The 26,351-nt window shown below is 34.3% G+C and overlaps 1 pseudogene; it reads left to right on the forward strand.

Moving 5' to 3' along the window:
• Positions 1-3,920: 3,920 nt before the first annotated feature.
• Positions 3,921-15,794, forward strand: LOC125868425 (ATP-dependent helicase rhp16-like; annotated as a pseudogene).
• Positions 15,795-26,351: the final 10,557 nt, after the last annotated feature.

Consider the following 26,351-nt stretch of genomic DNA (forward strand, 5'->3'; position numbering starts at 1 on the left):
TAATCCTAATAGTAATCTAATCCTAGTCGTAATATAATCCTAATTAATATAAGTAGTCTAATCCTAGTGCGACTCTAATTCTACAACAATGATGTAAACTCGCCAGTCAGCTTCGTTGGACATGTTTCTTTGACATGTTCCAATCGTCTGCTTCCTTCCTCATCAACACTTGTTGCAGACACTCAGTCAGCTTCGTTGAACCTATTCCTTTGACACGTTCCAGTCGTCAGCTTCCTTCTTCTTCAACACTTCCCTTCAAGCTAGAAAGTAGAGGAACAGTTACTCCTAGCTTGCTTTGACTACCCAAAAAAAAACTTTGAATACCCAGCAAAAACTTATTTTGTCAATGCTTTGGTATGAATGTGATGTCTAGTCGTTGCTTGTGATAGTTCATCTGCAAATTGATATGAGTCGTTCCACCAGTAAAAGCACTTAAGAGTAGTATGATTATTCCTACTATATATTTGACATGACTCAATATCATTCCTCTCCTTATTTTCACTTTGAGAACTTTTGTTGTTCAGAGAACCTGATCCATATTGACTGTTCTGAGAACATGCTCCCTGTCCAGCAGGCTTGAAACCTGTTTCTCTGGAGTTGATGTTATTGTTTTCTCTTCCCCTGCCTTTTTAGCAGATAATATCATTTTGTGGTTTTGTTGTGACACCTCTTTTTCATTTTCCCACATCTCCTTGGCAGTTGAGCAACCCACAATTAGGTGCATGATTTCTTCGGTGAAGGTGATTGAGATTCAACTTCTTAGTAACACATCTTTCTCCTTCTAATCATCAATAGTGCCACTATCTTTTGCATCCTTCTCCACTTTTACAACTTTCCCAGCAGTCTGTCCAGTAGAACGACTGCTTTTACTTGGTTCATTCTCTGTGATGAGATATGTTAGTTTTATCACGTGAATCAATTGGGATATTTGTGTCCTCCATATTAGGTAGTTTGTTGGCTTAGATTTAATGGAGCAAGCGACAATGATTTGGTGGAGTGAGGAGGTTGACATAGTTTTAGTAGAAGGGGCCATTGCAACGTGTGTTTTTTTTTTTAATCAATACTTAGAGAGAAGAAAAACTTTTATGCTTTGATACCATGTTGAAGTGTGTGACCATCTCATCTAAAAGCTCAAGCTGTTAGAGATAACACACTTTTATTATTTAATTATATTCTTACCAGGGTTTAGTTTAGATGTACTTTTAGTATTCTCGTGTGCTTTCTTTCATATCCGTTTGAACATCTATTGTGTCTAGATTCTATCTTTTCTTATTGTCTTTACCTTTCTTGCTCGGTCGGCCATTGATGCCTACTGAGTACCTTTATTTTGGTAGTCATGCTACACTCTACATCTGTTTTCTAATGCTGGTCCTAGTAACAATTATCAGTGGTGAGTTTTTGTGCCATCTTCAACAATTTTTGAGATCGGAGATGTGGGTGAGCACTTAGCGTCTTGGATCAACCTGTCTCCTTCTGTATTTATGTTTATATAGTCTTTTTCCTTTGAGATGACTTGTCTATGGTCCACTTTTCGGACTTGTTCTTCCATTTTAGATAGTGCTACACTTGTGACTTCTAAGTTCTGGGAGGGATTCTCTTCATGTATAAAGTTTTTGGTTTTCTTCTTCCTCTATCTTGTTTTATTGTTATAATTTTATTTCTACTAAAGTTCTACCCTTGTACTCATTACCTTTCATTCTGAGTTTAGGGTTGGTTTACCTGCTTGTGGGTTATAGTAGGTGTCATCATGATTCGAGGAGTTGGGCCGTGACAATTATAATAGTCAATTAACTTTAGAAGGATATAATCGTAATCTAACTTTGAATTATGAAACTTCCCACTTATAGAATAAGTATGATGGCTATTCTAATTAATTAGTGTCAACTATTTATTTCAATTCCGATAGGCCCGTTGCATTTCAATATTGCAAAGAATTTTTCATTTTAGTTCTAAAACCATTTTTCAAATCATATGTAACAACAATAACATAAAACACATCAATTTGAAGCATGTTAATCATAACTTTAAAAGCCTATTGATATGCCAGTAGCATGATAGTCTTGTTATCTAATATTTCAAAACTTGTAAATGGTTAATTTTTTTTCTTAAAACAAACATCAAATATAAGGTAAGTGCTTGGTTAAGGTTTAAGCACTCTCAACTTCAAAATTGGTCAACTTTTGATTACTAAAATCCAATACAAGGTAAATGTGTTAAAATAGTTTCATCACACCCTTTATCATTATTGATTCTGGCTATATAAATTGGTTTCTTGTCGCATAATCCTACTCATTGTCTCTCAACACACTTAGACTCTCTCTCTCCCTCTCTCATCACAATTGTTGTTTATTTTTTTTCTGCAAATATCCACTAGTAATTATTTGTGTAGAAAATGAGGATCCATTCTCATCCTTCCTCATCTTCAACCGAAGGTTCACTCGAAAAATCCTTCTTTTACTAATCCTTTTTATTTTCCTGGTGTTTCTGTTTACGATTATACAACTTGTTTATTTTGATGTGAATTTCCATTTGTTTTGCTTGAATCTTACCGGTTACGTGAGTAAAATGGAATTTTTAAGGTGTTTTGTTCTGGTGGAGTTCACAATTTTTTCTTGTTTTATTCAGTCAAAAAAATGCTTTTCTAGCAAAACAAGTATTAAAGAATCATAATGGGATGATTTAGCAGTCAAAGGGGTGATATACTTGGTTCAAATATTAAATGAAATTAGACTAAGTGAATTATTCCCAAACTCGTGATAGAGTTTCCTGGTACTTGTATTGATTGAAAATAACAGGTGTCGAGAGATAGTCAAGGCGTGAGCAACACTATAGTACTAATAGAAAATGTTTGTCACTTACAATTTGTTTTTATTAAGGAATAAATGGGTTGATTGATTGAACTGATATTATTAATGATAAGAGTTCCATATTAGCCCTTTAGGAGATGCATGGAGCACCTTATATGTCCATGGGCACTTTTCCCTCTTATTAGCTAGGTTTAAGATGAATCGAACACCAACCATAAAGAAATTAAACAACAAAGAAGGAGAACGATAAATACTAGTATAAAGAAAATATAAAGTTTAAAACTTTTTCGTGTATCGGGGACAAAACTTTTATAAATAGAAAGGAAAAACAGGAAGATCATTAAATAAGTTTTGTGAGTATTATCGGAGATTATGATATTTCCTAATAGGTATATTGTGAGTTTGTTCCCATCCTTAGAAACAAGTGGGCCAATTTGGTGTAATAAAATGTCCTTTTCATTTTTTCTTTTTTGTGTGTGATGAAGTATTTCTTTGAGATGACACGTGCCATACATATATATTGCCACTATATGTTGTAGATAAATGTAAATTATATGGTTGTACTTAAATGTGGATTGTGAAATTAGGAGAACAAAGCCGCCAAGTTAGGAGCTCTAATGAGGATGACTATATTTTTATATCATCAGATTCTAATTACATTGGGAGCAGCGACAAAGGTATTCCATATAACATTTAATTTTCATGTCAATATTAATATGCCTTCAAGTTGGTCCTTTTTAATTGTTGCAACTACAATGACATTTTAATAGCATGTTGGGACTTTATTTTCGCCGATAGATGATACTTGTTGGCTAACCTAAGACAAAAGTTCATGCAGACAAATATGGACATGCATTGAATAGTTTATGCACATTAATTATGTGATTGTTGGTTTAATCATCTATGTAGATGAAGCTAATAATTTGTTGAATGAAGCCCATGCTAGTCGGATTTGTTGATACTAATTTAACTGTGGAAGCAGTTTTGCCCAATATAACAAAAGGAAGGCGATCCAATAGAATAAAGGGCGAATTGAGTATTAAAATAAAAAAAGAGTAGGTAGAAGAAGATGGTGTTATGAATGATGTAGGAAATGACGGTGACCTTGTATAGATGTGGCATATATGGAAAAAGAGAACGATAGGTGGATGGAAGAAAACCATTCACTTTATCTAGACTTCAATCGTCAAAATGAGTTTATGACTGAAACTGCTGAGCAGCCATCTGATTTGATCATACCCTTGCTAAGGTACCAAAAATAGTGGTTGGCTTGGGCTTTGAAGCAAGAAGAATCGATAGCTAGAGGCAGTATTCTTGCTGATGATATGGGGATGGGGAAGACTGTTCAAGCCATTGCTCTTGTACTTGCTAAACGTGAAATAGGGCAAGGAATTTCAGATTCTGGTTTGCTCTCACCTGCCCCTTATATTCTTCCAGCAGTGAAAGGAACCCTTGTTATATGTCGAGTTGTCGCTCTGATTGAGTGGGTCGACGAGATTGACCACTTCACCACAAAAGAAAGCAACACAATTCTTGTATATCATGGCGCCAACAGGGAGAAAAATATTGGCAGGTTCCCAGAATATGATTTTGTTATCACTACCTACTCAATAGTGGAGACTGAGTACATGAAAAATATCATGATTTTGCACTGTATGAATTGCAATCGTATTATTTTGGATGAGGTAATCATTGCATAACTAGACCCACATATTTGGTTTTGCTTGATATGCTTTACTTAAACTGAAGGTCTACCTAAAAGTACCTCTCTAGCTTCACAAGGTAGGGGTAAGGTTGTATACACATGACTAACCACTCTGCCATCACAGGGTAGTTGGGGTAAGGTTGTTGTATATTTGTTTTTTTGACTGAGAAGTCTGTTTAAAGTTCACATTTGTAGGTTTTTTCTGAAAAACCCTTCATACACAATTTTCTTACGGATTGCACTTTTGTTGCATAGGCCCATTGTGTGAAAGATATACGCAGCAACACTACAAGAGCTATTCTTGCGCTAGAATCTTCTTATAAGTGGGCCTTAACTGGTACTTCCCTACAGAACCGTGTAAGAGAGTTGTAATCACTTGTATGTTTCTTGTGATTAATGTTCTTTTGTGGCTAACATAACTCACATCTTCATTCTCTGAACTAACTACATCCTTACTTCTGGACATGTCTGTTTCTTGCAAATTATTCCTTACTCGTACTACTTCTGCGAAGATTGTGATTGCAGAGCTCTCGACAATAGGTAGACTTAAAAGTTTATTTTTTTTAATATTTGCACCTAACTTGGTTGGATAGAGAAACATATATCTGAGGATTTGTTTTAATGTTACTATGTTATATTTGTTCATTTTTCACCAGAGATTTAGTTGTTGCTGTTTAAATGACAGTTGAAATCTTTCTTCCTTGAGCATCTTTTTATTTTTCACTTTTTTGAAATATCTTATTTGCTCTCTTTTGTGTTTGTATTTATTTTAGCTCATTCGAGTGTCCACATTGCCATCACCAATCTTTTCGACACTTTTGCTGGTGGAATAGAGTAAGTTATCAAATTGCTATACTTATTTTGATGCCTTTTGTTATTTGTGATAAACAATATTGTTGCTGACACGGAGACATTGATACATCTTATGTTCTAGTATATTGCCTCACCCATACAGTTTCAAGGGAATCATGGGTTTGGTAGAGATGCGATGGTTTTGTTGAAACACAAAATTTTAAAAACCATAATGCTAAGACATACTAAAAAGGGAAGGGCTGCTAATCTTGGACTTCCTCCAAGGATCGTAAGTTTTTTCTTTCACATTAACATAGTGCTACAGTTATTAATTGTTTTCTCTCCTCTTTAGAATGTTATTTACTTTCTTATTTAGGTTACCTTGCACAAAGATTGTTTCGATGTTAAAGAAGAAGACTACTACAGATCACTGTGGGATGAAAGTCGGGCACAAATAAATACGTATGTAATATATTTTTGTCAATACTTATGAAACTAGACCCTTGCTTATTTGAAAGTAATCTTTGTCTTTTTTTTGCTCTCCATTCGCTAATCATGGTGATGTTCTTATTGAATTTGTTTAATGGTACAACTCATGGTCTTTTTCTTGTGTATTATTGTAACACCCCGTAACTAGAAGGAGCTAGAATTAGAAAGAGTGATTTTTGGAAATAATAAAAATCTTGAAAAATTGGTTAAGTTATGTTTGAGTTTTTGGTCAACTTCAAACGACCATAACTCCTAGCTCAGGATGCCTTTATTGCTTGAATTAAAGGCAAGTGTTTATAAATAAAAAGTGATGGCTTTTGAACAAGGGGGAGATGGTGTTTTGAGGTATCAAGGTAGATTGTGTGATTGATTTCAAGGGTAATTGGGATGATCACCTACCTCTCATTGAGTTTGCTTACAACAATAGTTACCATTCTAGCATCTAGATGGCTCCTTACGAAGCTCTTTATGGGAGAACATGCAGATCTCCCATTCGATGGTTTGAAGTTAGTGAAGCTGGGTTAATAGGACTAGACTTAGTTCGTCAAGCTATGGAGAAAGTGAAAGTATTCAAGAGAGATTGAAAACATCCCAGAGTCGTCAGAAATCCTACACTGATGGTAGAAGGAGGGAGTTAGAGTTTCAAGTAGATGATTGAGTTTACTTGAAAGTTTCACCCATGAATGGTGTTATGAGATTTGGTAAGAAGGGGAAGCTTAGTCCCCAATATATTGGTCCTTACAGAATATCCAAGAGGATTGGCAAGGTGGCTTATGAGTTAGAGCTACCCAAAGAGTTATCAGCGGTTCATCCGGTATTTCACAACTTCATGTTGAAAAAGTGCATGGGCTATCCTTCACTTGTTATACCTACTGAAGATATTGGTATCAAAGATAACTTATCATATGAGGAGATTCTTGTTCAGATCCTAGATCGCCAAGTTCGCAAGTTCGCAAGTTAAGAATTAAAGAAGTAGCATTAGTCAAAGTTCTATGGAGAAATCAATTTCTTGAGAAAGCTACTTGGGAAGCTGAGGAGGATATGAATAAGAGATACCCACATCTCTTCGAATCCGGAGAAGTTCCAAATTAAGGTACTAATCCTTTCTTGGCTTTTATTTTAAGATGACATGTTGTATTTACACTTTGCTTGTTGGGTGTTTGAGCTAGGTGTTAGATGTTACGCCTTAGCCTACTACGAGTAATCTCATTCGAGGATGAAAGTTCCCAAGGGGGAGATATTGTAACATCTCGTAACTAGAAGGAGCTAGAACTAGAAAGAGTGATTTTTGAAAATAATAAAAATTTGGAAAATTGGTTTAGTTAAGTTTGAGTTTTTGGTCAACTTCAAATGAACATAAATCCTAGATCAATATGATTTAGGTGTGTTTCCAGATATTGTAGGAAAGATCTTGGAATAATCTTTCCAACGCCGCTGAGTTTGCGCAATTGCGAGTTCGTATGAGTGAGATATGCCCATTGGAAGTTGGGCTGTCCAAATAAGGAAATGTCCAATCCGGATTTTAGAGGGGGCATTATGGTCTTTTCTTTACCCAATTATTTTATTTCATTTTTGGGTAATTAATTGGGGTCTAAACTGATCTTAGTCAGTTTACGCTTTTGGAAAAAGAGTTTGGGTTTTGAGAAAAGAGAAAAGAAGAGGAGAAAGGAGGAAATGAAGCAAGAATCGTCAAGATCTTCACGAATCTCTTGTGGATTTCGTCAAGGGGTGATTCCTACAAGGTATTTGAGTTCACAAAGCGTTGGGTTCATTCACCCACGCGCCAAACATGTTTATTTTAGTATGATTTTCGTCCTAAAAGATTGAGACTTTGATGTTCTTGATTTGTGTTCTTGAATTGCTTTCATTCTTGAATTTGGGATGAGATTGAGGAGTTCTTGAGAGTTTAAGGTCGATTTTAGAGTTGTGTTTGATTAGATTCATGTGTACATATGCTGGGCGTTTGAATCTAAAGGGAGTTTGAGAAAAAGAACCGAGTTTAGGCAAATTCAGGTCAGATAACGAAGAAGGAACAAGTCGGGCAAATCTGGGTACCAGGTCCGCATCGCGGACCTGTTCCTCAGGATTGGAAAAATCTTCCTCGTGTCGCAGACCGATCACAGACCGTTTTGCCTCAAAATTAACTTCACGACAAAAAATTTAAATACATCTCTGTGTCGCGGACCAGCTTTCAGACATCGATTTCTTGATATTTTCTCATGTTTAGCTATCTTAAAACACTCCTAAACATCATGAGATCTTTCCTATCACAAATCTCAATTCTTGAATCCATAATTCAATTCAAGGATCAGTTATGAGTCAAGTCAAGAGAAGTTAAGAGCCAAGTCAAGAGAAGTTCGTAGAGTCTTTTACAAATGTTTTAACTTTGTTTTAAGACTTGAGTTTTGAGTTGAGTAAAGAGTAATGTTTGAAGTTCATTTCTTCAAAAGAGTATATCGGGACAATGTATTCCCAAAGAGTAAAATGTTTTCATATTGAAAGAAGAAAGGAAACCTTGATTTCCAAAAGAGCCTTTGAGCTAGTTTTTCAGTAAAGAGCCTTTGAGCTAGTTTTTCAATTAAAGAGTAAATGCTTTCACAATTAAGCAAGAGAGGAAACTGAGATTTCCAAGATAGCCTTTGAGCTAAGTTTTTGACCAATTATCTCAACTCACAAAAAGAAGTATGTTTTTTTAGAAAACATAAGAGCTAGTATCATATTTTGGGATTAGTATTGAGCACCGATATGGGGGAGAGTTTAGACAACTCACAACCCCCATAAACCATGTAGCCACCATGGGTAGAAAATGGTCATACTTTTTAGATGATTCCTTAGTGCTTTTTAGCATAGACTAGTGGATCCACTTAGTAGTTCAAGTTCTATACTTATGGAAAGGTATGAGGACGGCCTTGGCAGCGTGAGGCAAGACATTGTATCAACACAATAACTCTTTAGTGATGGTTGTCGGTTAGAGAAACTCCCACAACAATATTTGTATTTTTATATACATTAGATATATATTTGTATTTTCATATGCAGACAAATTTTATATTGCATCTTTGCATACATACATAGTTATTATTGTATTTCTAAATACACAGAGTTGAAAACCATATTTTAAAGCCTTTCTTTACACTGCATTTATTTACACTGCTTTATATTGAAATGAGTTCAGTTAAGTTTGAGTTGAGTTGAGCCAAGTAAGTTCTTCAGTTCCTTTCAAGCTTATGCCTGTTTAGCATTCCAACTCGCATACTCATACATTTAATGTACTGATGCCAGTTGTCCTGCATCGTCTTATGATGCAGACAGAGGTAACCAGGATCAACATCCAGCGCATCGTTGATCCAATTGAGCACTCAGAGTCTTGTGGTGAGCCTCCTTGCTCCGTAGGATCCTTTTTCATTGCTTTCAGTATTAGTCTGTTCATTAGGATGTCGTGGGCCTGTCCCAACATCCATCTCAGATTTAGAGGCTTCATAGATAGACAATCAGTTAGTTCATTTGTCTTTACTTTGTTATTGGCTTATGTTCAGATTTGAGTTGCCACTTTGGCTAAGTTATATGTTCATTTTTATAACATTATGAGTTAAGTTTGAGACAGTTGAGTTATCTTGCATTTGAGTTCTTTTCTTAATGCTTTAAGTCTTCTGCTGAGTAAGTAAACCAGACCAAGGGTTCACTTAGGGCCAGCAATGGTTCTTGAGTGCCAGTCCCCCCAGGGTGTAGGCGCGGGGCGTGACAATTATTTTTGTCTGGTCTTTTGATTAAATACTTTTAAGTTGCATGGTATAATATGTTTTCATCTAATTGCTATGTGTTAAGTCATCCTTAAAACATACATACGTTCCTTTCTTGGAAATCCTATATAATGACCATTTTACACGGTTTTTCGTGGAAAATAACACTAGCTATTTCACCTTGTGAAAAAGTAAATAATGAGATCAAAATAAGTGGTGTATTATTCATTTTCTCATCACTATATTGTTTCTTCCTCACGTATTATGGTATAGATACATTCAAGCTGGTACGTTGATGAATAACTATGCTAGCATTTTCAATCTACTCACACGCATGCGACATGTATGGATATCATGCTTTGAAACTGAATTGTTATTTGTAATGTATTGGTACCTGCTTGCATTTGTGAATAACATTCTTTTATTACATTTATGGATATCATGTTATAGGTTAATTGCTAACCTTCAAAGTATGGATCAAATCTAATGTAATTTTTTTCATAAGAAGAATTATTTCAATACTTCTACACCAATTGTGGTAAAATCACTAAATCACGAAAATGAAATATTTAATGGGTTACATCTTTCAGTATTTCAGAACTTGGAGATAATAATTCCTTTAGTAATTTCTTGGCTTGCTATTTCCTTGTATATTCTCCCTTGAGCCATTTTTCTGTAACCTTTTGGCCAAATGGTCTAGTGGACCCTTGTACTTGTGTCGAATTGTAAACTGGACCTTTCTACTTGTAACTTTATCAAGTGAACCCTTGAACTCAACAAAACACTGTATATTAAACCCTTTTTTCATTTGAGCACGGTGCGTGTAATAAAATCAAATTACACCTGAAATCCATGTCATTTTTAATGACACGTCAAGCATGAAAAGGTAAATTATATTAAAAAAAAGTTATTCTTTTTCCTCTTTGAGGTCACCCAGCCGCCGCCCCCTACTCCAAATCCAAACCCACCTCCCACCCTTTTCCATCTTCCTTACCCAGGAACTTTGAAGCACAAAAATTCACCAATAGTGATAGCTTGAGAATTGTTCCCATTTGACAATTTTCTAGAAAAGATAAATTCTCCCTCTTCAACCCAAGCTACGAGTCTAATATCAAGTCAAATTCCTCAATTCTGTCCGTCAGTCCTTTGATTTGAGCTTTCAATTTTAGAGAGAAGTTTTCAATTTGAATCTTCAAATTAAAAACTCAAATCATGTAGCCCATTTTTTATTTGAAGACAAATAAAACAGCACAAAGAATCATTCAAACAAAAAATGAATTTAAGCATTTGTTTCTTTTTGACTCCAGATAACCCATTTCTAATTTGAGCTTTCAATGAGAGAAGTTTTCTTCTTCTTTTCAATTAGTATGGTTTTTGTGGGATGTTTGAAGGATGAGTACTTTCTTTCCAAATGGAGTGAGATTACAAAAAGAATTGGTGAAAATTATGAACAGTGGTGACCTAATTTTTTTCTTCAGAATAAGAGAAGAGGAAGGGGATATTTTGTTTTTCCCTTTTCTATTATTTTTCTGATTATATGTATAATTTTATTGAGAAGTATCCATTCACGCTCTTAACCCGTGTGTACCTCACACATTTTTTCAACTCAGCAATTTATTGCCACATAAGTTTGGTCAATGGTCAAAGGTATTTAAAATATTGTGTTTCATTGAGTTTAAGTGTTTACTTGACAAAGTCATAAGTAGAAGCGTCCAGTTTACAATCTGATACAAGTACAAGGGTCTATTTTTCAATTTAAGTTTTCCTTCAGTAATTTTTTGCCTTGATTTTTCGTTTCCTTGATCGATTTTGTACTAAAATCCACTTCTTTCAATTTGATTAATCTTCTTTTCCTTCATTTTTTTGTACTATTTAATTTTTTTTTGCTTGTATTAATATATAGTACTTGTGGAAATACACTTGATATGTTATTATTGTTGTTGTTGATATATTCATTGCTATTCTTTCTATACGATGAAGTGTAAATTCCACCCATGAGAACCTCCAACCAAGGAGTCCGACAGTGATCCTATCCTACTATGTTTCCTTGGTCAATCGAATCCACATTCATATGATTTGGAGGTGGACTTAGTTCCCATCCATATGTTTTCTTATAGATGTATTTACATCACAATATCATATTAAATATTAGTTGGCGTAAAAGTGGATGCAATATTTGGATGCCAAAAGGGCAGTGCCTATTTCATATTTAATATTTTTAATTCCATGAATGAAGAATTGACTTTTTAGTGTCTTGTTGCATCTAATTATTTGCTGTTTTTAGCATGCCTTTGCTCTCCTGTTGCATCTCTTGACCTTCCTTAATAATTTTAGCCCCTTAAAGAAATAAACAGTTCAGACTATTTTTACTAAAGCAAGCAATTTGACTTTCTATGATCTACGACTGATTTTATCTCGAAAGTAATAACTAGAAAACTTTTATCCTATATTTGATTGATTTAATCTTTGATCTGACTACAGGCAATTGATCATCCTTACCTTGTGGAATACTTTAGTTCTGCTTTGGCTAGAAGTGGAAGAACAACTAATGTTGTCTATGTTGAACAACCATGTGGTTTATGTCATAATCCGGTAGAAGATCCAATTGTGAGTTGCATACTCTCCCACTTCCTTAAGAAAAGAAATAGAAAGTATAAAGTAAAGGAATAAGCTCACTCACGAAACTTGATACATCACTAAAGCTGAAATTTGATGGATTTCCTACTCACACTACATTAATATTTCGTATATTATATGATGGATATTTCATATCTTAATGTGGCAATAGTTTTCCACATTTACATCTACAATGTCTTCTAAAAATTCTTTTCCAGCATCATACAAAAGACCTCTCTGTTTTTTTTTTTACTTGAAATGCTTTTAGGAATGCCTTATAACAGATTACAAACAAACAAATTGAAACATATACAGTACTAAGGAATTACCTGGAACTAACTCCAAAGCTTGAGACCCAGATTTTGATTCACTTGACCTGAGGAGTTGATCCTTTGTTTGATTGGATTGCATATAGGCATTATTTAGATTTTGAACACTTTGGTGTATATTTGGGATAGAGCCAACTCTATTGGTTTGAATGTAGTTCATAAAAATTGCAATTGGAAGTTCAAGTAAGCTCATAAGAAAACAAAACAAGTCCTTTCCACTTTCAGCAAAGATAACTCTATTGGTTTTAGTGTCAATTGTAAGCTTCAAACTGCAATTTTCTCCTGAGAACAAAAACATTTTACTAAGACCAAATTTCTGATTTTAGTACAACTTTTAAATACTCATTTTGTCCCATATTTATATTTGACAACAGTCCAAAAGTAAGCTTTTCAATTTTGATCGTAAACTTGGGCTTGAATTTTTAAATATTTTGATAATATAAACGATAGTATATGTAACAATAACTGATAATTTATGATATTTGTAAGGCATATAAAAATTCATGATCAAGAAAAAACTCATTCTCAAAATCTGAAAAGTGTCACATAAATTGGAATAATAGAGGATTAAATGGAAGAAATCCATTGTAGAATGAAAAAACAATTATGTAATCTTTTTGATACAATTAAAAGATGACTAACCATTGTTTGATTTTCTCCATCCTGTCTGTTTGAGAAGAAGGTTAGTTAGAACTATTTTGGACCTCAAAGAAACATGCAAGAACTCTTGTTTCTGGATTTGGTTGAACAAACCAAAAACATTAAACATTAATCACTCATGGTCATTAATTGAATTTCCAATGGTTTGCATAAGGCATAATACATAAATGTTCCCCTTAACTTGACCTCATTTTACCTTTATGTCCTTCAACTTTGGATATGCACAAATAGACACTTAAACTTGTATAAAGTAGAACAAGTAAATACACGAGTCCTACATGGCACAATACATGTAGGACACCACATAGGACAAAAATGACATGTAGGATACGTGTGTCTATTTGTTCAACTTTATACAAGTTTAAGTGTCTACTTGTGCCCACCCAAAGTTGAAGGGCATAAATGTGATTTGAAGCCAAGTTAAAGGGCATATTTATTTATTATGCCGTTTGCATAATGTATAAACAAACTCTTAAGTTGACCCTTAGTTGCTAAGTGGCAAGTTATACACCTCAACATGATCACAACTGACAACAACACACTCTAACTCGTTCTATTGTGTTTCATGGACATCCAATGATGACGTGACATATAAATTTTGATCGTGTCTAGATGATCATTATGTAAGTTGGAGTGTTCAAGTGACAGTGTGGAGACAAGTTCTAGGTGCTTATTCAAAGTTAAGAATATTTACTTACTGGATCGGATGAGTCCAAATTTAAACGTCTGTTTGTATATTATGCCTAAAATATTTAAAATCAAGAGACAAAAAAGTAACTCAAGTGATACATGAAGATTTTCTTACCAAATCACTTATCTGAAAATCAATGGTCTTGTGTTGAAGTTGAAAGATTTGTGCCTTAGATGTTCTTAGCACATTGATCACACTAATTGCAGATAATGGTGCAATGAACAAATCATCTATGATGATCCATGTCATGACTTCACCAACTTCATCAAGTTGCATAAAATCATCATTAAATTTTTTCATAATTGGGATCATGTTGCCTAGACAACCAAAAACAGACATACAACTAGGCTTCCCAATGAAATATGCAATTGGTAATTTGAGTATAGTAAATAAAATGTCAATGAAGTCTTTTCCACATTCAACAAACACAATTTTATGAGCTTTGCTATCAACCAACAACTCGAAACCAAAATTTGTAGTTTCCATGACTTGCTCCATAACTTGTTTCACAAATTATAAACCTTCGGCAGTTGATTGAGTAACAACACTTTGCTCTACAATGGAGTTCTACCATATAATCCTCTATTATTTCAATTTATGTGACACTTTTAAGATTTTGAGAATGAGTTTTTTCTTGATCATGAATTTTTATATGCCTTACAAATATCATAAATTATTAGTTATTGTTACTTATACTATCGTTTATATTATCAAAACATTTAAAAATTAAAGCTTGAGTTTACGATCAAAATTGAAAAGCTTACTTTTGGACTGTTTTCACATATACATAGGGACAAAATGAGTATTTAAAAGTTGTACTAAAATCAGAAATTTGGTCTTAGTAAATATTTTTGTTCTCAGGAGAAAAATGCAGTTTGAAGCTTACAATTGACACTAAAACCAATAGAGTTGTCTTTGCTGAAGGTGTAAAGGACTTGTTTTGTTTTCTTATGAGCTTAGTTGAACTTCCAATTGCAATTTTTTATGAACCACATTCAAACCAATAGAGTTGGTTCTATCCCAAATATATACCAAAGTGTTCAAAATCTAAATGATGCTTATATGCAATTTAATGAAACAAAGGATCAACTCCTCAGGTCAAGTGAATCAAAATCTTGGTCTCAAGCTTTGGAGTTAGTTCAAGGTAATTTCTTAGTACTGTATATGTATCAATTAGTTGTGTTCAATTAGATGGATCCATGACTATCACTGCAAGAGATTCTGCAATTACAAGATTTACCAACGATCCAGATTGCATTGTATTTCTTATGAGGTTGAAAGCTGGAGGTCTTTCCCTGAATCTTACAGTGGCATCACACGTAAGGTTTTCCTTTCCTCTCTTTGTCAATAAATATTCTTTATTTCTTGTCAAGTACCAAGGGATTTGAATGTATGTTGGATTCATTCATCTCTTCAGATTAAAACTATTTTTTTGTTTGGGATGTTTTAACTTCATCTCCATGCACCTAAAGAATAGATACATTTTGAACTAATAATATTTCGTTGAATGACCCAGACTACTTTCCTTGACGTTTCACTTTCCTCTTGCACTTTGATAGGTTTTTTTGATGAGTCCTTGGTGGAATGCTGTTGTGGAGAGGCAAGCCCAAGATAGAATCCATCCAATAGGGCAATATAAGCCAATCAGGTGTGTGCTTGTATTTCTTCAACCAACTATACCAGTTAAGGTAACTTATTCTTATTTTTATCATTTCCAGGATTGTGAGATTTGTGATTGAGAATACAATCGCGAATAGGATCTTAGAGTTGCAAGAGAAGAAAAAACTACTTTTTGAAGGGTAGGTTTATCTAAGTTCATTGTTCTAGTTTCATGTGTGTTCTTTCAATTTTCCTCCTTACTCTGACATTCCCCCCCTTCTCTCTCTGGTGTGCTGATTGCCAAATATTGATGTTTCTTGTAGGACGGTTGGTGGTGCTTCTGAGGCATTGGAGTGTTGGAATTAATGCATCCACATAAATGTTTAGTATTCCAAAATTGTCTCTTAGTTTTTCAAGAAGTCCTTTAGGAGTTTGTAATACATGTATCTAGTTAATTGTGATACATGTATTTAGTTAATTGTGCAAGACTTTTGGTTTTACATTTTACTACTATAAATAGAGATGTAATTGATGATTCTAATCATCTCAAGTGGCCTTAAGTAACTTATATAAAACTTGAGCATTTTCTAAAGATAGTATTCTCCTTCTATATTTCCTACAAATTGGTATCAGGGCAAGTTTTCGTTCTTAATCTGGGGTTAGGTGAAGAAAAAATATGGCATCCAAAACAAATGAAGGTGCTAATTTTTCAATTGTTCTTACTCCATTTTTTGATGGAATTGATTTTTAATAGTGGAAGATAAGAATGAGAACACATTGAAAAGCTGAAGGTTTGTGGACTATTGTTGTAAATGGCTATGAGAAGCCAAAAAATGATGGAAAACTTTCAGTAGTGGAGATAAAAAATCTTGAGGCTAAGTACCGTCAAGATGCAAAAGCCTTGAGCAAAATCCAAATGGGAGTCTCAAGACCATATTTTGCAAAATTTGCTACTTGTGAAACTGTAAAGCAAGCTTGAGAGTCTTTGGAAATCGAAGTGTATGGTGACGAAAAGGTACGAACTATAAATCTTCAAACTCTTAGAAGAGAGTTTCAAAACTTGAAGATGATAGAATCTGAAAAAATAGACGAATATTGCACAACAGTCATAAATATTATTAATGAAATGAGAAATCATGGTTATACAATTTCTGACCGACAAGTTGTGAAAAAGATTCTAATTAGTATCACAGAAAAGTATGAGTACATTGTTGCTATCACTGAGGAGATGAAAGATCTTTCAAAGCTTTCTATCAAAGAGCTAGTAGGATCATTTCGTGCACACGTGATGCGAAGGTTTTTTCGTGAAGATCAACCCAAAGAGACAACTTTCTAGTCCAAAACAAATGAGAATTTTCAAAATTTCTCAAAAAATCAACAAAAGAAGAATTACGATCCAAAAAAGAAGCAGGATCATGATGATTTTTCTAAGAAGGTTGAAGAAAAAGGTGAGAAAAGTACTAGTCTTTTTTGTAAAATGTGCAAAAGGACTAATCACAATGCAAAAAAATGTTGACACAAAGGCAAGCCCCAATGTAACTTTTGCAAAACGTTTGGCCACGTTGAGAAGGATTGCTGGCACAAGCAACGGGAGCAAGCAAATTTTTGTGAAAAATAGGAGGAAGAAAGGGAAGAAACCCTTTTCTTTGCTTCTAAATCTGACACTTCAATAAAAAGCAATGAATGGTATGTTGATAGCGGTTGTAGCAATCATATGACTGGAGATGAAAAGGCTTTCATGTCAATTGATAATAACATCACTACTAAAGTGAGAATGGGGAATGGAGCCTTAGTTGATGCAAAAGGTAAAGGTACCATTTTGATCAACATAAAAAGGGAGCGGTAAGCAAATTCATGATGTTCTTTATGTTCCTGACTTGGAAGAAAATTTGCTTAGTGTTGGTCAACTCATGGAAAATGGCTATTCTCTTGTGTTTAGAGAAAATTATTGTAGGATTTATGATAAAAAATTGAGCCAAATCAAGTCATTGTTGAAGTAAAGATCATAAAAAGAAAATTTCCTTTGCAATTTCATTACAATGCATTAAGAAATGAAGTTGTAGATGATTCATGGATTTGACACAAAAGATTTTGTCACTTGAATTTTCATGATTTGAAGCTTCTTAAGCAAAAAGACATGGTGCAAGGCCTTTCTGAGAAACATATTAAGAATAAGGTAGAGAATACTTCTATCATATCTTTAGATGTGTCAAATCAAGAAGAGGATGAAGAAGAGGAAGATGTCCCTCAAGGAGGAGAAATCTCATATTCAGATGATGAAGAACCGCCTCCAAGAGGAACAAAAATGTTGAGTGACATTTATCAGAGATGTAATTTTGCCGGTGTTGAGCTAGAAAATTATGAGGAGGCAATAAAGCATGATTTTTGGAAGAAAGCCATGGAAGAAGAAATTCGGATGATTGAAAATAATAATACTTGGGAGCTTGTAGCTATACCCAAAGAAAGAGAAGTTGTAACTCTAAAATGGATTTACAAAATCAAACTCAATCAGGAAGGAGCTATTCAAAAGCACAAAGCAAGGTTGGTTGCTACAGGCTTCACGCAAAAACCAGGTATTGATTTTTATGAAACTTTCTCTCCCGTTGCTCGTCTTGAGACAATTAGAACCGTAATTATTGTTGCTGCACAAAAGAAATGGAAGATATTTCAACTTGATGTTAAATCTGCATTTCTTAATGGAAAACTTGATGAAGAGATTTATGTTGAGCAACCTCAAGGATTTTTTGTTCAAGGGGGAGAAGAGAAGGTATACAGGCTAAAAAAGCTCTTTATGGGCTGAAGCAAGCTCCAAGAGCCTAGTACAATGAAATTGATACATACTTTATGAAGACTAATTTTCAGAGAAGTAAAAGCGAAGCCAGTTTGTATGTGAAGAAAGAACATGGTAGCATTATCATTGTTTGTCTCTATGTCGATGACCTGCTCTTTACAGGAAATGATGTGAAGATGATGCAAAAATTCTAGCTAGATATGATGCAAGCCTATGAAATGAGTGATCTTGGGTTCCTAAATTATTTCTTGGGCATTAAAGTTTCTCAAGTGCAAGAAGGAATTTTCATTTCTCAAAAGAAGTATACGAAAAGTATTCTTCAAAACTTCAAAATGATGGATTGCAGGTCTGTGGCCATACCATTAGATGAAAATGAGAAGTTCAAAAACGATGATGGAGAAAAGAAAGCTAATAGCTCACTTTATAGGAGCTTGATTGGAAGTTTTCTATATCCAGATTCATACAAGAACCAAGCCAAGCGCATTTTGGAGCTGCAAAGCGTGTTCTACGCTACTTGCAAGGAACAATGGATTATGGGATAATGTACAAATTTGGTGGAGATTTAAACTTAATTGATTATTCTGATAGTGATTGGGCTGGAAGTATAGATGACATGAAGAGTACTTCTGGTTATGCTTTCATATTTGGATCAAGTATTTGTTCTTGGTTATCAAAAAAGCAAAGTGTTGTTGCTCAATCCACTGCTGAAGCATAATATGTCTCAGCAGCTAAGGCTACTTCTCAAACTATTTGGCTTAGGAGAATATTTGAAGATATTGGTGAAAAACAAAAAAGAGGGACTGTTCTGTATTGTGATAACAAATCAACAATTGCAATTGCCAAGAATCCAGTCAACCATGAAAGATCAAAGCATATTTCCATCAAGTATCTTTTTATTCGAGAAGCACAAGAGAAAGGCGAAATTCAATTGCATTATTGCCAAACAGGAGAACAACTTGCTGACATCTTCACCAAAGTTCTACCTATAGAAAAATTTTGCTATCTTCGAGAACGAATTGGCGTTGTCAAGCAAATGCATTAAGGGGGAGTGTTGGAATTAATGCATCCACATAAATGTTTAGTATTCCAAAATTGTCTCTTAGTTTTTCGAGAAGTCCTTTAGGAGTTTGTAATACATGTATCTAGTTAATTATGATACATGTATTTAGTTATTTGTGCAAGAATTTTGGTTTTACATTTTACAACTATAAATAGAGATGTTATTTATGATTCTAATCATCTCAAGTGGCCTTAAGTAGCCTATATAAAAATTGAGCATTCTCTAAAGATAGTATTCTCCTTCTATATTTCCTACATGGAGAAATGAACAGATGTAGACTTGAAGTTCTTGTTTGTAACCTAAATTTTGTTATGTTACTTGGTTTAGCAAGAAAGATCATTTGATCATATTTAGTTTGTGACTTGGAGGTTCTGTATGAGTTTCGGACGAACGAGTTGCATTCTAGTTAAATTTAAAGTTAAGAGTTGACCTCTGTCAAATAATTGGCGTAACTAGCTGAGATTCATGATCTCAAAGTGCCAACATGTTCATATGATGAGTTTGGACTTGTCCGCAAATTTTGATTTAATTTCAATGAGTTTCAGATCAATTGTGAACATTTTTGGTGCGTTGTCCTTTGCTTTAGCATCAAAATATGACAACTGAAAGATCCATTTTTAATTATAGAGATCGAAAATTTATTTTGAGACTTCATCTCTTGGGAATCCGAACATGAAATTGAGTTTTAATTAAATGAGGAGATCCATATCATTATTTAGGACTCATAGTAAAAACAAAACGGTGCATTTCGAAGGTCATATAAGGATATCATGGTGTTTTTAGTGAAAATTTAATTGTTTGTTACAAAAAGGTGTTGGTGCAGGCCTTTTGGATACCAGATTTTTCTACTTTTAATGACATAAAATGACACAATTTTTAAATTTTTTTTATGCCTGAACATTGCATTAAATTTCAAACCATGTTTGCTTGGTATTTTGAGCATATATGAAGTTCTAGAGCTAAAAACTGAGTAATTTTTATTAGAGAAAATTGAGGAATTTCGCTCTACATCTAGAAATCGTATTACTTTGATTTGGAGGTGATAAAGACTCAATTTTTTAAAATGAAATTTCATATTTGAGGTAGTTATATTATGGGTAAACCGATCTTGGTATCACATTTCTTATTTGTTGATTATTTCATCGTTCAGAAAGGTGTACGAACATGAAACTTAATAGTTATAGCCGAAATTAAGAAATCGTATTTGATGATTTTGGGGTCAATTTGAACTCAGTTTTGATGAAATTTAAGATTTGATTTCCTACTGTATGGGTAATCTAAATTGTAATGAAAATCATTATTTTTTCCTTTGCAGCTCGGGGTTAACTTGTTTGACCCGGGATAAAAGTATAGCAATATGAGTGTCTACAAATTAGTTTTATCATCTAGATTATGTATTTGACCAGATTGAGACTGTACATAAGCTCTACGGACTGGCAAGGCCATAAATTGACTTTTCAGGCTTTTAAAGCAAATTAAAACTTTCTTTGACTCTTTTCAAAATGTTAGTCTATTGATTGATTGTGTAAATGGGCAATGGGTGATGGGTGTCCCGTATAAATGAGATGACGCGCATTTATGCGAGTACTGATATCATGTTATTGGTAATGGATACTTTATTCGTGATTTGTTGTGTTATATGACTACGTGAACTTTCTAGTTGTAGCATTGGTAAAAATGCTTGTGCTATCACTAATATATAGGAAAACGGTTGATATTTTAAAGATATCATATGTAATAATTATTTGATTATTTTCTCATTGTCCTTCTTGCCTTGTTGATTATTCTGGGTTGCTTTTGATTATTTGTAATGAGGATTTGAATCCAATATATGGATTGTCGTTTTTTAATTGACATTTATATTTCATGTATCAGACATTGATATTGAGGAAATAAAAGGATAAATCTTGGTAAAGGGTCAACCAGGATATTGACTTGTAAAGGATTATCGATATAGTATGTTGATCATAAAGGGCATTTCCTGGTATAGTATTGACCTGTAATATATATAGACTTTGCGAGTCCCCCATGGGTCCTAGCTATCTACATTACATAATTGACTATATACATCTTTTCTTAACAACTGTTAGACATATGCACACATCATCTCATTTCTCTTATATGGTAATGTTTTCATGTGAAAAGTGATTGAGTGTTTATGAAAGTGACTTTATTATAGTCTGCACGACTTAGTAATTTACTTACTTTAACTTTTCGCCTAAGTGTGAACAATTTCCCTAACGTGTTCCAACAAAGCAGTAAGAACACTAAGTAAAAACATAGTATTTTACATGGAAAACACTTTGCTCAAAAAGGTGTAAAAAATAACGACCTTTACCCCTACAAGATTTTACTCCAGCTTCACTATATCAAAGAGGCTCAACCCAAAACATATTACAAGCCTATGCAACCTAAGGAATTACGAACGATAATTCCCAAACATCAACACAAACCTCCCAAGGTATGTGTTCCCTGTAACACCCCAGAAAATTTTCGAACTAAGACTCGAACTGTTCTTCATAGTAAGTGAGATTTTTTGCAAGGAATCTAGTGTTAAGGTCACTAGATGTAGCACCTTAAGTTCCAAGAAGAACCAAAGAGAAAAAAAAAACATTCAAGTCATTCCTAAGTTTTTCTTAAGTTTTGGGTCAATTTCAAATGACCATAACCTTTAGTACAAAATGAGTTAGGTGAGTTACAAGATGACAAATTAAATCCCTTCGAGTCTTCTTTCCAACGCCACCAATTATGATAAATTCCAAGCTCTGAGTAATAAGTTATGACTGATTTACTAACGACGCACAAACCTGGCAGCAGCTCCGCGATGGCTCAGTGTTACGGAGCCAATACGGACCTCACTGCCTGGTGAAAAATCATTCCGACTCCCAGCTCATTTTATTTATTTTTTTAGGGGTATTTTAGTCCTAAAAATCCATAGAAGGTCATCTAAATTGTCCTAAATGTGTAGAAAATCAGTTTTTCATCCACTCCTAAAATTCTAGGCTCAAGGAATTCAAGAAACGCTAAGGTTAGGGTTCATCTTTCAAGATTTTCCTTCAAGAAGATGATTCTTTTAGGTATGTAAGCTTCCATAGTGTTAGGTTTGTTCACCCACACGCCAATCATGTCACTTTCAATGTTAAATTCGTTTCAAAAGTTGAAGCTTTGATGTTCTTGTTATGTATTCTTGAATTTGCTTTCGTTCTTGAATTGGGATGAGATTGAGGAGTTCTTGAGATTATTGTATCAATTTATAGAGTTGTTAGAGTTAGATTCCAGTGTACATGTGCTGGGTATCTGAATCTAAAGAGAGGTTGAGCAAAAGAATCGAATTTAGGCGAACTGGGGTTAGAAAACGAAGAAGGAAAAAGTCGGGCGAATCTAGCAACCTAGTCCGCGTAGCGGACCTGCCTCCCCATTTCATAAAATTTTTCTTTGCGTCGCTGAGAGGACACTGACCTCTCTGCCTCAAAAGTTATTTCGCGACCAAATATTAAAATGCATCACCGCGTCGCAGACTTGCTTCTAGACAGTGATTTCTTGATTGTTTTTCATGTTTAATTATCTAAAAACTCTCCTAAGCATCACCAGATCTTTCCTATCACAAATCATCACCTTGAATTCATAATTCAAATTCAAGGTAGAGTTAAGAGTTAAGTTTTTGAGAATTCTTCCGAACATTCTAAGAAAGTCCCTTTGAGGAGTCTTCTACAACTTCTAGTAACTTGTTTCAAGACTTGAGCAAGTGAGTATGAGAATGTATTCATGAACCTACTTTGTCATCATGATATCTTTCATATCATGAACCATACTCTAGAATTCATAGTTCAGATTCAAGAGAGAGTTAAGAGTAGAGTTCAAGAAAGTCTTTGAGTTCAATTGTGAATCCTTGAGATAAACTATTGATTTGAACTAAGGTTTGACGAAGTAAGTAAGAGAATGAGAAGAGTTGTATACATGAGTTGCATGTAGTTATTTAGACCTTCGAGTCGAGTCATTCATGCCCATACATTCCGCATGGACTCCGTAAATTGAGTGTCATTGAGAGGAGTAGTATCTTCTAGTTATAAGTTTTGAGTATTGAGTTCCTAGTCCCCTGTGAGATTATAATTCTAATCATGGGACTATTACATTTTACCCATGAAGTCCTTGAGTTGAATTTTTCATACCCATAATTCCGTATGAACCCTATAAGTTAAACAGTCTTGAGATGAGAAATATCTTTGAGTCCTTGAATTGAGTAGTTCATGCTCATAATTGCGTATGAACCCTATAAGTCGAACAATCTTGAGATGAGAAGTATCTTTGAGTCCTTGAGTTGAGTAGTTCACGCTCATAATTCCGCATGAACCCTCTGAGTTGAGCATTCTTGAAATTAGTAGTATCATTGAAGTTCTTAAGTTCCAAGTATTGAGTTCTATCTATGGTTATTGAAAACCTTGCATTGAGTCATTCACGTCCATAATGCGGCATGAACCATAGTTTAAGAAGTCTTTTACAAATGTTTTAACTTTATTTTAAGACTTAAGCTTTGAGTTGAGTAAAGAGTAAGAGTAAAGTTCATTTGTTCAAAGATTATATGGGAACTAAGTATTCCCAAGAGTAAATATTTTTACATTTAAGATTAGAGAAAACTGAGATTTCTAAAAGAGTTTTGAACAAGAAAGGGAACATCGATTCCAAGAGAGCTTTTAAGCTATGTTTTTGAGTAATTATCTCAAACCAAAGAAAAAGTTATGTTTTTAAACATCTGAGCTGAGTATTTTGGGAGTAGTATTGAGCACCGATATGGGGACGAGTTTGAGTTTAGATAACTCATGTCTTAGTTAAAGCGTCCTATATGACGACAAAGTATAGGACAGTTCTGGCAGCGTGGGCAAGATGTTGTAGCATCACTTAGGCTCATAGTGGTGGTTGTCGATTAGAGAAACTCCCATATAGTTATATTATACTTTATTATATATAAATTGAGTTGTTATTATATTCTTCAATTCACTGAGTTGATTTCTACTGTTTTAAAATCATTCCATATATTACATATGTATTGTTGGTTTATATTGAGTTGAGTATCGAGAGTCGAGTATCATATCTCTGAGTTGAGTATCTAATCTCTGAGTTGAGTATCTTATCCTTGAGTACTTCTGAGTTGAGTAAGTTTGAGTAGTTTTGTTTATCCTTGCGTTGAGTGAGTTTGAAAACAGACAAGTATGTTTCTTTTTTATCAAGTTCAAGCTTATGTTTATGTTTTAGAATTCCCCTTACATGCTCATACATTCCACGTATTGAGCTATTTGGCCTGCATCCTTTCATGATGCAGATTCAGGTATTCAGGGTCATCAACAGGAGCTTCGTTGATACCACATGCAGTTCGAGTTAGTTATGGTGAGCCTCCTTGCTTCCGAAGGATTTCATTTAGCTTTCAATTATATCAGTTGTTAGGAAGTCGTGGGTCTTGTCCCGACTTCCATCTTTGTCATTTAGAGGGTTCATAGATAGACAATAGAGTTTCAGAAGTCTGTTCATTTATTTTATTAAATGTTTTAAAGACTTAAGTTGCCTATTTTGGGCGAGTTGAATATATTTTATTATTCAGAGTTTTCTTTTGAGTTAAAGTTTTGTATTTAAGTTTCATGAATTTTTATTATGTTTTTAAGCTTTGTATGCTTAAGTTCGCCTTCCACTTGTAGTCAGCCAGGATGAGGGTTCACTTGGCGATCAACAATGGTTCTCGAGTGCCGGCCACGTCCAGGGTGTAGGCTTGGGTCGTGACAAACTTAGTATCAAAGCACAGAGTTCAAGTGTCCTAGGGTGTCTATGAAGCCGTGTTGTGCAGGATCTTATTTATGGTTGTGATGGTCCCACTTCTATAAATAAGGGATTACAAACATTTAAGAAAAACTTCCCTTCTTTCATACTCTTAATCGTGCAATAGAGCCATGTCATAGAGATTTATTCATACTCATGCGTTTCTCAAATTCATTCGACTATCTTTCATACTAGAGGTAGTTGATCAGAAGAGTCAGTCCCTTATCAAATTGTTTCTCTTAGCAAGAGTCTTGAGTAAGTTATGAGATTCAGGGGGGCATGAGAGAAGCCCATGAGTAAGTTAAGTGTTCAATTTTAGAGGAATGCACCCATATTCATGTGAATCGTGCGTTGAGCTAAAAGCCAGTTGTACTCTTTTCCTAAGTCTTGTTTCAGTTGAGGTCCTTATAAGAAAGTATGTTTAGAGCTTGGGTAGTATTTTCACCTTAAAAGACAGTATGAGTTACGAGATCATGAGCAGTAGTAGTGAAAGTGCCCATAATTAGAGGAAAGTATGTAGAGGTTTAGTAATCCTAGAAAAGGAGATAGTGTTTTGAAGAGCTATATTATAAGTTATTGATGAGGAGTTTTTCCTTATGGGTAGAGTAAGAGTTGCTAGTCAAGATGAGATAGAATATATATTTGTTAACCAAAATAGAGTTGATATCGATGTGCCATCATATTAGAGGAGACTAAATTCATGTGTTGAATAAAAGAGCAGAGTATTCATGAGGTGTTAGATCTAAGCTAGTCTTATGATTTTGAGGAAGAGCCCATAATATTCAAAGTGTTATAGAACTAATTAGCATTGATGTATAGTGAATGAGTGAATAGTACTCAAGTTGTGAAGGGAAATGTGATAGTAAATTAATTGTAAGTATGAATACTAAGAGGTGAGGATTGACTATCTGTCATGAAATTTTAGTGGGAGAATGATTATTAACTTTGCATCTAGTAGTTGTAAGTTAGTATAGTAAGCGAACAATCATATTGATATTCGGGTTTACTCATAAATGTTAGGCTTGAATTCGAGATGAGTGTTATGATCAAAAGAATGGCAACATGAGGGTGATGATGTTAGTCTTGAGATTTGATCTAGTAGACTTGACATAGAGTAAGTGAGCAATTGAGATGTTTACTGCAATGAATGTGAATAATACAAGTGAGAGACCCTAACGTTTAGATAAGGGCAGTGAAGTGTGGCTGAGTCACAAGAGTAACAAGAGCATTAAGAAGTGTGACGAGATGGTATATTATCAGATGAGGT

This window comes from Solanum stenotomum, chromosome 6 (assembly GCF_019186545.1).
Source record: "Solanum stenotomum isolate F172 chromosome 6, ASM1918654v1, whole genome shotgun sequence".
Taxonomy (NCBI): domain Eukaryota; kingdom Viridiplantae; phylum Streptophyta; class Magnoliopsida; order Solanales; family Solanaceae; genus Solanum; species Solanum stenotomum.